The 13,488-nt window shown below is 44.1% G+C and overlaps 1 protein-coding gene across 1 annotated transcript in view; it reads left to right on the forward strand.

The window, feature by feature from the left end:
- Positions 1-1,624: 1,624 nt before the first annotated feature.
- Positions 1,625-13,488, forward strand: part of SLC45A4 (solute carrier family 45 member 4) — an 86,890-nt gene continuing 75,026 nt past the window's right edge. The window contains exon 1 of the mRNA XM_054017982.1: positions 1,625-1,831. The gene's annotated coding sequence lies outside the window, so the exon portion shown is untranslated. The remainder of the gene's footprint in view (positions 1,832-13,488) is intronic.

A 13,488-nucleotide genomic window follows, 5' to 3' on the forward strand; every position in this document is an offset into this window, starting at 1 on the left:
ACCTCCACCTGGATGTAAAGAAGTGAGAGTGGCTTTGTAGGGTGTTGGTGGAGCAGTCCTAAGCAAGGAACCTTAAGAGCAGCCAACTCTGGGGAGGAGGTTTGGGTTGAGCTTTAAGGTATTGTTTTCTCAGTTAGTAAAACCAAACATCAGGAAAGGAGTGAGTTTGAACTTGCCATGTGTGGACTGTGTTTGTAGATCAGCAGGTTGGGAAAGGTGCCTGCTCATCAAGTCTGTAAAGGATGATGATATAAATGCTAAATATACAATATGTAAGAGTCATTTATAGTTACTCTTCAGGTGGTATTATTTTCACGTAGTACATTAAATGTGGAAGGCTTGTATTTAACTTGGGTCACAGCACTCTTTCCTTCTCGAAACAGTTAAATCATGTCTCTTCTATAAATACTGGATATATTTCTAAAAGATATGCCGTAGCTAAAACAGAAGTTAGGAGCTTGAAGCCAATTTCTGGGTGAGGTTCAGTGGTCTGTTATGCAGGAGGTCAGGCTAGATAGTCATAATTGTCCCTTCCTGCCTTAAAATGTGCCTGTCATTTACCCCAAGTTCTGTGGGATTCTCCTGATCATACCAGGGTTGGAAAACTGAAAACTATGCCCTGCTGTCCCAAAGGCAGCAGTCTCCATGGTTGTATCCGTATTCCTTTCTTATCTCTGTTAAGACAATACCTTCAGTGGCAGCACTGCCCTGCGCTGATGCTGCACTGTGAAGCAGATGAGTTTGTTCACCAAGAGGTGGCAACGCTGCCACTAAATCTGACTTTGGCTTCTCAGCATTTGTTTTTCAAGGATTCTAGTGATGATCTTGTTATAAATAGCTCCTATCATTACTAAACTGGGTCCTTATTGATACCCTTATTGATACCCTTGTACGAATTAGTGTGAGATATTAAAATTATTGTATAGAGTTTTGAGAGAAAGCTATATGACAAAATATTTGGTTCCTGTAGATTTTGTAGTTGTTGCGTTTTTGTTAGAGGCAGAATTGGCATGCTGTGCCTGGGACACCATTCACCCCACTCAGTCTGGGACATCCTCCTCCTCCCCCCAAATACCCAGGCTAGGATCCCCTGTCATCTAGTGTTTAATCTGACTCTCCCACCAGTCCTCGTGCCCAGGAGGGACCCCCTTCCCCATTAATGTTGCCCAAAATGGGACCCCCTTCTCCTTATAGGTACCCCTCCCTCCTGCTTCATCTCCCCTTTATCGTGGGGCCTCCTCCTTTTCCCTTCTCCTTCCCCTCCCTGGAGTGATGCCCAGGCGGGGACCCGCCTTCCTTTTTGTGCTACCCGCTATGGCAGCCCCTTCCTGCTTGCCAGGCTGGGCCCGCTCTGTCCCTACCCCCACTCGCTAGGGGTACCCAGGTTACCATAACAACCCCCTCCCAGGGACCCAGCCTTGGCCTCCCGCTCTTCCCTCAGTGATGCCCTGGCTGGCGCGCCCCCCCGCCCCGCCGGAGAGCGGGGTAGCCAATGGGGCGGGCAGGATCCCTCCGGGCGCCCCCTCCCGCATTGGCTGCGCGCCTGCCCTCGAGCCCCGCCCCTCTCTGCATATTAATGAGCCCAGAGGAGGGGGCGGAAGCGGAAGCGTTGCAGGGAGACGGTTTCCGAGGAGCCCGGTATAAAGCGGCCGCTGCTGCCCGCACCCGTCCGCTCAGCCCGCGCCGGCCCGATCCGACTCGCGCTGACCCGCCCCCGGGGAGCAGCCGGGCCCCAGCCGCCCCGTCCTGACCGACCCAGCGGCCGGAGCCAGCCACCCCCTCCGCGGCCACAGGGGCCAGGTACCGGGCAGAGGGGGAGACCCGGCGGCAGGTAAAGGAGGCACAAGGGGAGCTCGGGCACCGGGGGGGGGGCGGGGAGGGTATTGGGGCCGGTGAGGGGGGACGGGACCGGGTGAGGCGCCGGGGGTATTGGGGCAGGTGGCGGGGGCGGCTGGGTGAGGGACCGGGACAGGTGTGGGGGCGGGATTGGAAGAGGGGGACGGCGCCGGGGGCGGCTGGGTGAGAGACTGGGACAGGTAGGGGTGGGACGGGACGGGACGGCACCGGGTGAGGCACTGGGGAGGGGGGTTTGGATTGGGACAGGTGGCTGGGGTGAGGGGGGATGGGACTGGCGGCATTGGGGTGGCTGGGTGAGGGGATGGGATCGGGTGAGGTACTAGGGGCTTTGGGACAGGCGCTCGAGGGGATTGGAAGAGGGGGACAGGACTGGGTGAGGTGCTGCAGGGGGGATTGGATTGGGACAGGTGGGTGGGGTGAGGGGCTGGGACAGGTGGGGGGGAGGGGATGGAATGGGACTGGATGAGGTGCGGGGAGGGTGTGGATTGGGACAGGACTGGGTGAGGGAATGGGGCATTGGGACGGGGGTGGTGGCTGGGTGACGGGATGGATCAGGTGAGGCATTGGGGGCATTGGGACTGGGTGAGGTGCTGGAGGGGGGATTGGGACAGGTGGCTGGGGTGAGGGGCTGGGGACATTGGGATGGGTTGGTGGCTGGGTGAGGGGATGGGATCAGGTGAGGCACCATGGGCATTGGGACAGGTGGCTGGGTGAGGGACTGGAACAGGTAGGGGGGTGGGATGGGACCGGATGAGGTGCTGGGGGGTGGATTGGGACAGGACTGGGTGAGGGGATGGGGGGCATTGGGACAGGGAGTGGTGGCTGGGTGAGGCTGGCAGTGGGGATGGGTCTGGGACAGGTAGGAGGGGGAGTGGCTGCTTGAGGGGCTGGGATAGGTGGTGGGTGTAAATGGACGGGGGGTGGAGCGCGATGGATAGTTGGCAGGTGGAAGTGGGCTGGGGAAGTGTGGACCGAACAGGTGGAGGGAGGGAGGTAAATGGATGAGGGGGGCTGGCTGACAGGTGGGGGGTGGCTGGATGAGGGACTTGGGAGGAAGGTGAGGGAGTTGTTTTGCTGGGTTAGGACACACACTGGGGAAGCCAAGCAGGTGAGGTGCTGGGTGGAGGGGATAAATGGGGGGTGAGGTGCTGGGGGTATGGGACATGTAAAAGCGAATGGGGGCTCTTGGTAGAGGGGCAACAAGGGAGGGGAAAAGGGCTGAGGAATGACAGGTGGAAGGGGAGGTCTTACCCTATACTAGGCCCCTGTGGGGGTAAGGCATGTAGTTTTGGGGATGACAATGGATAAAATGAGGAGGTGGAAGGTGAGTTGGACATGGGGCTGAGTGGTGAGAGGGTCAAGGAGATGGGGCTGACTATTGAGAGGAGGATGATAAAAGTTGAACAGCGAGTTGTTGAGGGCTGGATGACAGGGTGGGTGAGGAGTAGGAAACAAGTGGTGGTTACTGGGGTAAGGCAGATACAATAAAGTGTGGGTGGGGGGGATGAATAGCAGCAGCAGGAGGGAGATGGAAAGGGGAAGATGAACAGGAGCCAGAAGAGACAAGTACTGTAGATGGGAGGCCCCAGTGCTGTTTTTGGTTGGTGTGGGAGATGAGTTGCTTTGCAGGGTTCTGAGGGTGTGGATTTGTCCTTGAGCAGCCAGGCTATGAGACCTGGAGTTGGTCTCTTTTTCCTGTTAAATGTTTGCATGCTTTAACTATAACCAGATTTAATCCTCTTATTTTCATGAGAGCAGATTTCTGCTTAACTTATCACCATTCTGGTGGAGGGTAAAGGGAACTGCTAGTTGCTGAATCCAGTAAGAGGTTACAGTAATAGAATATTTTCCCTTCACTTCCACTTGATAGGTTGAAATTTGAACTGAGTTGTATCAATTTATAAAAAAGTTCTTAAGGTGGCTAATGATGGGTGTGGTGCTTTTGGAAAAACATCTTAATGGAAGGTGGAAAATGTGCTGCTGACCTTGAGATTGTCCCAGAAGAGGCAGAGTGTGCTCTTTGTTGCAATAGAAACAATTCAGTAAGTCCTGTAGCTTTCTATGTTATCTGTTGGGAGAGTGCCTCTGCTAGTGTCTTTCATTAGTGGGTTGAGAGAATGAAGATTTGGCTGTGACTCAAGTCTGGAGGCAGAGAGGGGGAAGTCTAGTGTTGCTGCTAGTGACTAGTAGGAGGGGTCAGGAAAGAAACTTAATAAAGATATTTCAAGTTGTCTGTCATGCTAAGTTAGACAATATTGAATAGTCTGATTCTGCCCACAAAGAAGGGATGTGCCCAGCTCAGAAGTGGACCTGACATGAAATGGATTGTAGGGAGTAGGGTAGAAAAACAATCTAGAATTGAAAATATCCATTAGGAGTACTAGTGGCTGAAGAGAGCTCACTGTTACAAGTGTGTATGGTCACAGTGACTTGCATAACATGCTGTTCTTATATTAACTTGTCTAAATGTTATCTGCTCCACATTCATTGCCTGGCTCAGACAGTGCTGCTAAAATATTTAATGTTTGCAGTGTTGTAGCCATTATGATCCTGGGATATGAGATGAGGTGAGTGAGGTAATATCTTCTAGCTTTTGAGCTACACAGAGATCTTCAGGTCATCTGTGTAGCTCAAAATCTTGGTGGATTATTTACCTCTTTTTTTTTTTTTTTTTTTTTTTTGCTTTGCAACCTGCAAAATATCTTAAATAAACATACCTGATTGAAATGTGAGGGAAATAATCACTTTAAGCTGTAGTATGTGTTCTCTAGCATCTGCAGTGGACCTTAAGGTAGTACTGCATAGTGCAGTATTTTTGCAGGGGGCAGTACCTACAAAAGACAAGGTCTGCTTGTTCTGGTTTAATTATTGTACTAGAAATCAATGAACACACCATCTCCTGGAATCTGTTTTAAATTGCACCGGTAAAGTATGAACAGAAAGTTTTGAAACTACTTGTTTAAATATGTTTACATTTAATAAGACCATTTTTAACAATCTTTTTTATAGAAAAAAAGATACTGTTGGCTTATAGTCTTGAGATTGACTCATCAACCTTCACAACAAAGGAACCTACCTTGTTCAAGCTTAAAAAAAGCAAATCCAGGGATCTTTACATTAAGTAGGCTGCCAAAAGACAAATGAGGGAATAGATATGAAAATTACTATAATGGTACTGTCTGCTGTTGTCTTAGAAATAATACACTGGAACCCTCAAATCCATATCTTTAATCTATAGTGTATCGGTTTTAGTAAGTTGGTGGGTTTTTTTAAATGTAATTATTCAAGGGAGACTTCATTACAGTAATGAGTAATTGCATGACCTAATGGATAGTTGCATTAATTTGGTAATTGATATTTCTTAGTTAGGTACTTGGATTATTGGAGGCGAATCTACATTCAGGTCAGTTCAGGTGTCCTTGAATAAAGAGGCTACAATTTTCTTGTCTACGTATAGGTGGAAGACAGTATGTAGACAATTAAAGGGCCTTAAGTCAGGTGAAAGAGTTTGCTGTTTTGTGTACAGCCTTTTTCTGGGTTGTGTGAAGTGTGCATTCTCTATTTTCTATTAAACTCCTGAAGGGACACTTCATATGTTTGCAGGTGTTTACATTTGTTTAAACACTGAACTCTGGTGATATGAGCTAGAGCTGCGAATTGTTTATTTGGTGAATGAGTCTTCAGTTGTCGCACTGATCATAATTAAAATAATTTAATGGGTTATCTTTTGAAGCTGAAATTTGTTTTCATTAGCAGTTGGCTGACTTATAACTGAATTAGATCATCTTGTGTATATACTTGCTTTTAGTTGTGCATTGCTTTAGCTTGATAGAAAATCTAACATGAAACAGGCTTTAAGGCTAAATATGCAAGTATAGCATTTTAAAGACCGTTTGCCTTGTGTTATAGCACCATAAATGATGGAAACAGATAAATTTTTAATCCAGGTCTATGTAGCTTCTGATCCTTGGTTTATTTCTCTTATCTTGATTAATGAAAATAAACCACTCAGTTTCACTTCCACTTCCTAGTTCTCATGTATCAACACAATGATGCAACACTTGGGTTACTAACAGTGGAAAAGAACACTTGCTTCCCATTGGAATTTATGTAAATTATGGTAATGATATTGATTTTTGAGGCTTTTTGTGTGGCTAGGAAAAATATGCAAGCTTACTGGCATATACAATTTTCTTTAACATTTTTGATCTTAATGTTTTGCTTGCCCTCTTGTATTTTGTTTATACCCTTATTCCAAAAGGCAAATGTCACATACCCATGTCTAGGAGTGGGAATTGTTTAGTTGTAGGGTTGCTGTTGAGTACATGGTAGCTGTGACTCTTTAAAATAAATCTACTTTTCTTTGGGTGCTCGCCCCCAGACAATTGGAATTTACATGACCTTTGTAAGAGATTAGACTAAAAAAAGCTTGAACATGGACTTAGACTTGATGACACTACCATGATTATTAGCTTACTAGTTGTGACCTTGGAAAACGTAAAATTACTTTTTGGGTAGACTTCACTGTCTTAAACTTGCTAACACTTATGGGAAATATTCAACTTGCAATGTCATTAAATATCAACTACAGTATTTCTTACTGAAAATGCATATGGATCAGCTGACACTACAAAAGGTAAAAATGTATATAACCTTGATGCCAGGGTACTTCTGAATATTAACTATAAATAGATGTTTCCAGAAAGTTCTGATAAAGAATTTTACATTGAAGGTTAATGCAAATCTACACAGATTTTTTTTATTTTTATTTTTTTAGAAAGTAAAAGATGGAAACTTCTCAAGTTTCCACTTCCTCAGTGTCCAAGTTCCCATGACTCTAAAGAGACTGACTTTTAATACAGGCTTTCTAATATCTAGTTAGCCACTTGCTCTATTTTAACTTGGAACATCTGTATTGTACTCAAAACACTGCCTTTCACAAACTTGCATCATTGACTGAATTAAATGGCAAATATTTTATCAGCGGTATGAATAAATGCCTGTGGGCAGTACAAGAATAAGATTTTGTTCCATGTTCCAAAAAGGCAATTGAGATCTTAGGTACCACCATCTCTAAACTGATTCTGTACTAGCAGGCATCTTAACAGTCACATTGATGTAAACAACTACTCCAAATGGCTGAAAACTTCACAACCATTTATCTTCCAAGATCACTGAGGCAGAGGCAACTAGAAGCTGTCCCCTGCAATATACTTGCAACCATGGTTTAGAGCAGGGGTTCTCAAACTGGGGTTGGGACCCCTCAGGGGGTTGCAAGATTATTGCATGGGGGGGCCACGAGCTATCAGCCTCCACCCCAAAGTGTGCTTTGCCCCCAGCGTTTATAATGGTGTTAAATACATTAAGTGTTTTTAATTTATAAAGGGGGTTGTTGCACTCAGAGGCTTGCTATGTGAAAGGGGTCACCAGTATAAAAGTTTGCGAACCATTCGTTTAGAGGCAGAGAGACTAATCGTTTAAATGGTCAAGGGGGAATTAGTCTGAGCATGCTTGCTTTGCATCAAAGAATTTTTGCGTGCCTGTGTTGTGCTTGTGGCCTTGCTGAATGGAACTGTCTTCTTCTTGTTCATAACACCTCTAAAATCCAGGCCTGTGAAAACTCAACCAAATGATAGGCAGTTTGATTAATCCATACTACTTTGTCTTAGTTACAGTTCAGTGTGCCTGGCTGTGTGAGATTGTCCTTTATTTTGCAGACAAGATCAATCAAATCTGAACCGACTTGACAGCATTCCTTTGGGGTTCTCCATCCTTCAATACCCAGCATATTCTGCAAGTCCTTACATATTGCAACTGAAATTCCACTCCACACTCAAGCATGCAAGTGCAATTCAGGAGAATAGTTAAAATTTATTTAGTGGAGATTGTGAACATAAACATAACTTGAGAATGGCCCTACTGGGTCAAACCAAAGGTCCATCTGGCACAGTATTCTGTCCTCTGACAGTGGCCAGTGCCAGGTGCCCCAGAGGGAATGAACAGAACAGGTAATCACCAATTGATCCATCCCCTGTCACCCATGCCCAGCTTCTGGCAAACAGAGGCTAGGGACACCATTCATGCCCGTCCTGGCGAATAGCCATTGATGGACCTATCCTCCATGAAGGTATCTAGTTATTTTTTTGAACCCTGTTATGGTCTTGGCCTTCACAACATCCTCTGGCAAGGAGTTCCACAGGCTGACTGTGTGTTTGTATTAAACCTGCTGCCTATTAATTTCATTTGGTGACCCCTAGCTCTTGTGTTGTGAGAAGTAGTAAACAACACTTTCTCTACATCAGTTATGATTTTATAGACTTCAATCATATCTCTTCTTAGCCATCTCTTTTCCAAGCTGAAAACTTGTGCACATACAAGTGAAGTGACAGTGTCAGTGAAGCATCTGCCAGTGTTTCATTTCTTGGTATAACTTCATGTATGAAGTATCTGGTTTTGTTTGTGGGTTTTTGGGACCCCCTATGAAATATAACTCAGTGGTCCTGTAAAGAGTTTGATCTCTGACTAATTAACTATATACCTTCCAATTTGACACATGCTGAGGTACTATAGCTGTGTCAATTTGTAAAGAGCTTTGTGATTTTTTTTTCCCCACTACAATATATTTTCAGATAATCACTTCTGCTCAAACTCTTCAGAGTCACACTGACAAACATGCCAAATTTTAGTCTGAAAGCTAAGTCTGATAAAGTTGACCCTCCTAGGATGAAAACACTGAAGTAACCTAAATTGGTATTGCTGTGCACTCTGTCTATAATAAAACTTTGCTCTAAGCAGTATCTTTGCACTATGAGATCTACTTAGATTTTAAAATCAACCCTGGACAGCTGCTGCAGCTGCTTCTCTTCACTTTAGAGCTTGTAAGTTAACCACACATCTGTAGGTTCCAGTTGTACTGCTAGAATTGTGCTGTGGTTAGGAGTGTGCGCAAGGACCACCCAGAAACTTCAGCTGATGAAGCATATGGCTTCCTACTTCCTGTATAGAGTGGACTTCTGAGTACTAATACTAGTGCTCAAGTCTCTGCAATAGCGCTCTTTCCAGGGGTTGGTGAGTCTCTGAAATCATGAATTGTCTGGGACTTAGGGAGGAACTAATTTTCAATGTACATTGAAATATATATGTGTACAACACTTCCAGGACCAGCTGCAGAGACTTGTTATCTGAGGATCTCTGCATCTGAAATTGGCTGTATTGGCATATTGCCAGTTTGGTAGCTTCAGGGCATAACTTAAGGCTCTCTTTAGTTTTAACAATGATTTGGTTTAGCTTAATGTGCAGTTCCAATTTATTTGTTTTGGTTTGTGGGTTGGCTTTTTGTATTAACATGCCCTGCTAGGGAATGATGCTGTCCTATGGTAATGGCACTAAGACTATTAACTTAGGCCCTTAAAATGTAGTTTTATTATGTGCACTTGTGATAGGTGATGGAAAATTAAATACCACCTAAATATGGGTAGGTTCACTTTCCCAGACCTTATCCGCTTGTCTTGCCAATGGGCACTGGCCATTAAACACAGCAGTGTTAATTGCATGATAAGTGGTATGAATTAAGTTCAATAGCTGCATTAACATCATTTACTAGCCTTTAGCTGCACACTAACACTTTATATTGTGGTAGAGCCTAGAGGTCAACCAGGTTGGAGTCCCATTGTGCTAGGTGCTGTACAAACATAGGAAAATCATAGTCCCTGCTCCGAAGAGCTTGCAATCTAAAAGACCTAACAGGTAGATGAGACGACAAACACGTGAATTGAGGTGGAATGGGGAGGTAAGGAGGCAGAACAGGTAACAAAAATAGGATATGGGAAGTTCTTAGCCAAGAAGAAACAGAATGGAAGATCATCTGATCAAATAAGGATTGGTAGTAATACGTTTTTTTTTTAAAGTAGAACTGTAAATAAGTACATAAATGCTAATTGTGTTAAGATTTTATAAATAGCAGAACCTTTTAATAACTTATTTTATTAACTAAGCTTTTAAGTTAATGTTGCTGGGAAATTGACTGGAGTCCTTAGCTAGGTTTTCTTCCTTAACTCAGTTTCTTCATTTTGTTTTAAATAAGGGCTCTGTTTTTGTAGCTGAATATGAAACCAGTGTTTTGCTGACACTGCATATTCTTTCTCCTCCGTTGGCCAGCCTGGGTTACTTCTGCATGCAGTACTAGCTCATTTATTTTGAGAAGCTCAAAAACAAATCCATTATCACCCTTGAGTGCCAAATAAATGACCTAGCTGGGGGCTGAACCCAGAGTGCTGTTTGGTTTTTTACAAAACGTTACTGCTATGCTCACACTTGAGTTATTTTTCTTGTTCTTTGTCCTTGAATAGGTGATCAGATTGTCTGGACCATATCCAGAAAGCAGTGGTTGGGTCACTTGATGTCTTACTGCAGAACAGTAAAACAGACTTCTGTGCCAGTTAACTTCCTATTCCTTCTAATAGTATTTTTATACACAAGCAGCATTATTGTGAAAAATACTTCATCTTTAAGACTGTTTAACACCTGCTTTTTTCCTTGGTGACTTGCAGGAGGAATTAATAGTCTCAAAGTGCTGGATCTTCATTTTCAGACCATAATGGGCTTTGTAGATTCTCAGGCCAGAAGGAACCATTCTGATCTAGTCTGTCCTCTTGTATGACACAAGCCGTACAACTTCCCCAAAATAATTCCTAGAGCATCTCTTAGAAAACCCATCCAATCTTGACATTAAAATCATCAGTGATGGAGAATCAACAACCACCTTTGGCAAGTTGTGCCCTGTATTAAATATTTTTCCCCCATGTAGAACTCAGACTAATCAAATCACCCTTTAACCTTCTCTTTATTACTAATGTTCAACCTAAACTGCCATGGCTGCAATTAAAGCCCATTGCTGCTTATCTTCTTCTCAGAGGTTGAGAACAATTTTTCTCCTTCCTCCTTGTAACAACCTTTTATGTGCTTTAAAACTCTTATCATATCCCCCTTCAGTCTAGTCTTCTCGAGACAAAACAAACCCAATTTTTTCAATCTTTCCTCATAGGTCATGTTTTCTAGACCTTTAATCATTTTGTATCAACATTGTTTTTGAATTATGGACACCAGAACTGGACACCAGATTCCAGCAGCTATCGCACTAGTGCTAAATAAAGAGGTAAAGTAATCTCTACTCCTTATCAAGATTCTCCTCTTTATGCATCCAAGAATCGTATAGCTCAGGTTCACACTGAGCACACTGGGAGCTCAGGTTCAGCCTACTGTCCCCACAACCCCCAGATCTTTTTCAGAGTCACTGCTTCCCAGGATAGAATTCCCTATCCTGTCTGTAAGGCCTGCATTCTTTGTTCCTAGATGTATACATTTAGCCATATTAAAACACATGGTTTGCTTCTGAGGACAAAGTACTACATAACCCCGGATGGGGGGAACCTGAGCCCTGCCGTCCCAGGTAGTGGGGCCAAAGTCTGACCCCTGCTGTCCCCGGGGGGGGGGGGGGTGTCAAAGCCCCTGGTCTTCATCCTGAGGTGGGGGGCCTGTAACCTGAGCCTTGCTGCCCAAGGCTGAAGCCCTTGGACTTCAACTCCAGGTGGTGAAGCTAGGGCTTTGGCCCTGGGCCCCAGCAAGTCTCAGCCAACCCTGGTGACGCCCATTAAAATGGGATTGTGACCCACTTTGGGGTCCTGACCCACAGTTTGAGAACATCTGGTGTAGACCAAACCTTGTCATTCAGTATAAAGCAAGAATATCTAAGTATTTCTTCTAGATTCCAGGCGTGACTGTATGGTAGCATTGCAGATAACTTAACAGCAATGCTCCCTTTTTGATAGGGGAGGACTGATGTAATTTTGAGGGTAATAAGTAGGGGCACCTGAAGGCAAGTGAAAACGAGGCTGTCCGAAAACAACATGGCGAAGAGCTGTGGAAGTTGATCTGAAAACCCTGGGGCACAGCTGGGGAACCATTGAAAGACTTGCCAGAAATGGACAGGAGGGGAGGAGCTTCGTTGCTGCTGTAAATGCCAGTGGCATAATGGGAACATGATGAAGTAGGGGCAGTCAACCTGTGGATAGAATAAAATGTTAATGCCTTTTCAGTAGCCTAAAGGGATAAGGGTGTGGTCTGATTCACTACTTGTAGTCTGTGAATTTATGGAAAGGTCTTTGCTACTTGGATGCTTTCAATCTGCAGAACAAAAGCCCAAGTAAGAGTCTACCTCTGTCTTTCAGTACTCCTTTCTCTTAAGAACTGGCTAGGTAGCCTTGCTCCTTCCATCAAAAAACAAGGAAAGATTCCCTTTCTTTTGTTAAAATGTGAAATGACTGAAACTAAATCCACTCCCCTTCTTAGTCTCCTCTGAAGTAAAAGGCATTGGGGAGAAAGACTACTTGTCTGTCAATCCAATGTAAACATGGCAATGCTGGCCTAGTTTTCTGAATATGCCTTCAAGGCACACTTGCCTCATCCAGGAGAAAGTAGTTCAGATCTTAACAGACAGTAACATAGTGATGTGTTAAGAGGCACTTCAACTGTGAAAGTGGTGTGAGCATCACATATATGTTGCTGTTCACCTACTGGGGAAAGTAGTATTCTTGTGGCCAAATTAGACAAACTTAGTTCTACACACGCACTTATTCCAATAGCACTTATGTAAAGTGTTAAACTTGTGACTTCATAAAATGGACATTCAGTTTAAAATGTAGGGCTGGATGTTTTAGAACTTCCATTAGATAATCAGATTCTAATACCAGTTTTCAATACATTAAAATAATCCATATGTCTTGGTTTTCATCCTATGCTGTCACAGACCCAGAGGGTGAGCTTGCCTCTAACACTTTCTCTGGGAAACTACAAAAGTTGAACTTTTAATTTTAGTGCCCTTTTGAGGGGGGGTGGGGGGAGTGCTTCACCGTTATCTCTTGCTGTTGCTCCTTCAACAGGAGTTCAAGTTCTTTTGGACTTACTGGGCACTTTACCCCTTTAGACTCTATGCAATCAGTGTATATTCGTACCAACACAGGACAGCCTTTTTGAAACAATCCAGCATTTTAGTCACTGGCATGCAATATTTTAGGGTTCTTTGCTTAGAATGGAAAAGCAAAGCTAATATGTCCATTCCAGCAGCATAACCTGCCTCTGTCCAAAATGTTCAAGATTCAATCTTTTCCACCAGCACAGGGCAGCAGAGGGTTTTTTATTATTATTCCAATGTCCTGACACCTCAGTTCTGTTTTCAGGCTCTAGGCACCATTCTCTCTCATGTTTTGCCTCCTTCCACCTGCAGTCGCTAAAAGTTAGTGTCCTGGTTCTTACCTTGGAGATACAATGGAATTGTAGTCATAGCTCATTTATATCCGCCTAGGCATATCTGTGTGACCACACCCATCTTATTCCTCGTCCCTGGACAGAAATAACAATACAGAAGTGGGGGGGGGGTGTCATACATATTTTTCATAAATTTAGAAATGTCCCATATTCTCAGCATATGCTATTTTACAGCTATTGAAGCTAATTACAATAGAGTTGGAGCGGAGAGCACAGGGTTGCTATATAATGTAGTTCACATGAGTTCTTAATACTTGTTCTTGGTATGAAACCAGTCATACAAAATTGCAGTATCCTGAAATATGTATG

This window comes from Malaclemys terrapin, chromosome 2 (genome assembly GCF_027887155.1).
Source record: "Malaclemys terrapin pileata isolate rMalTer1 chromosome 2, rMalTer1.hap1, whole genome shotgun sequence".
NCBI classification, from domain to species: Eukaryota; Metazoa; Chordata; order Testudines; family Emydidae; genus Malaclemys; species Malaclemys terrapin.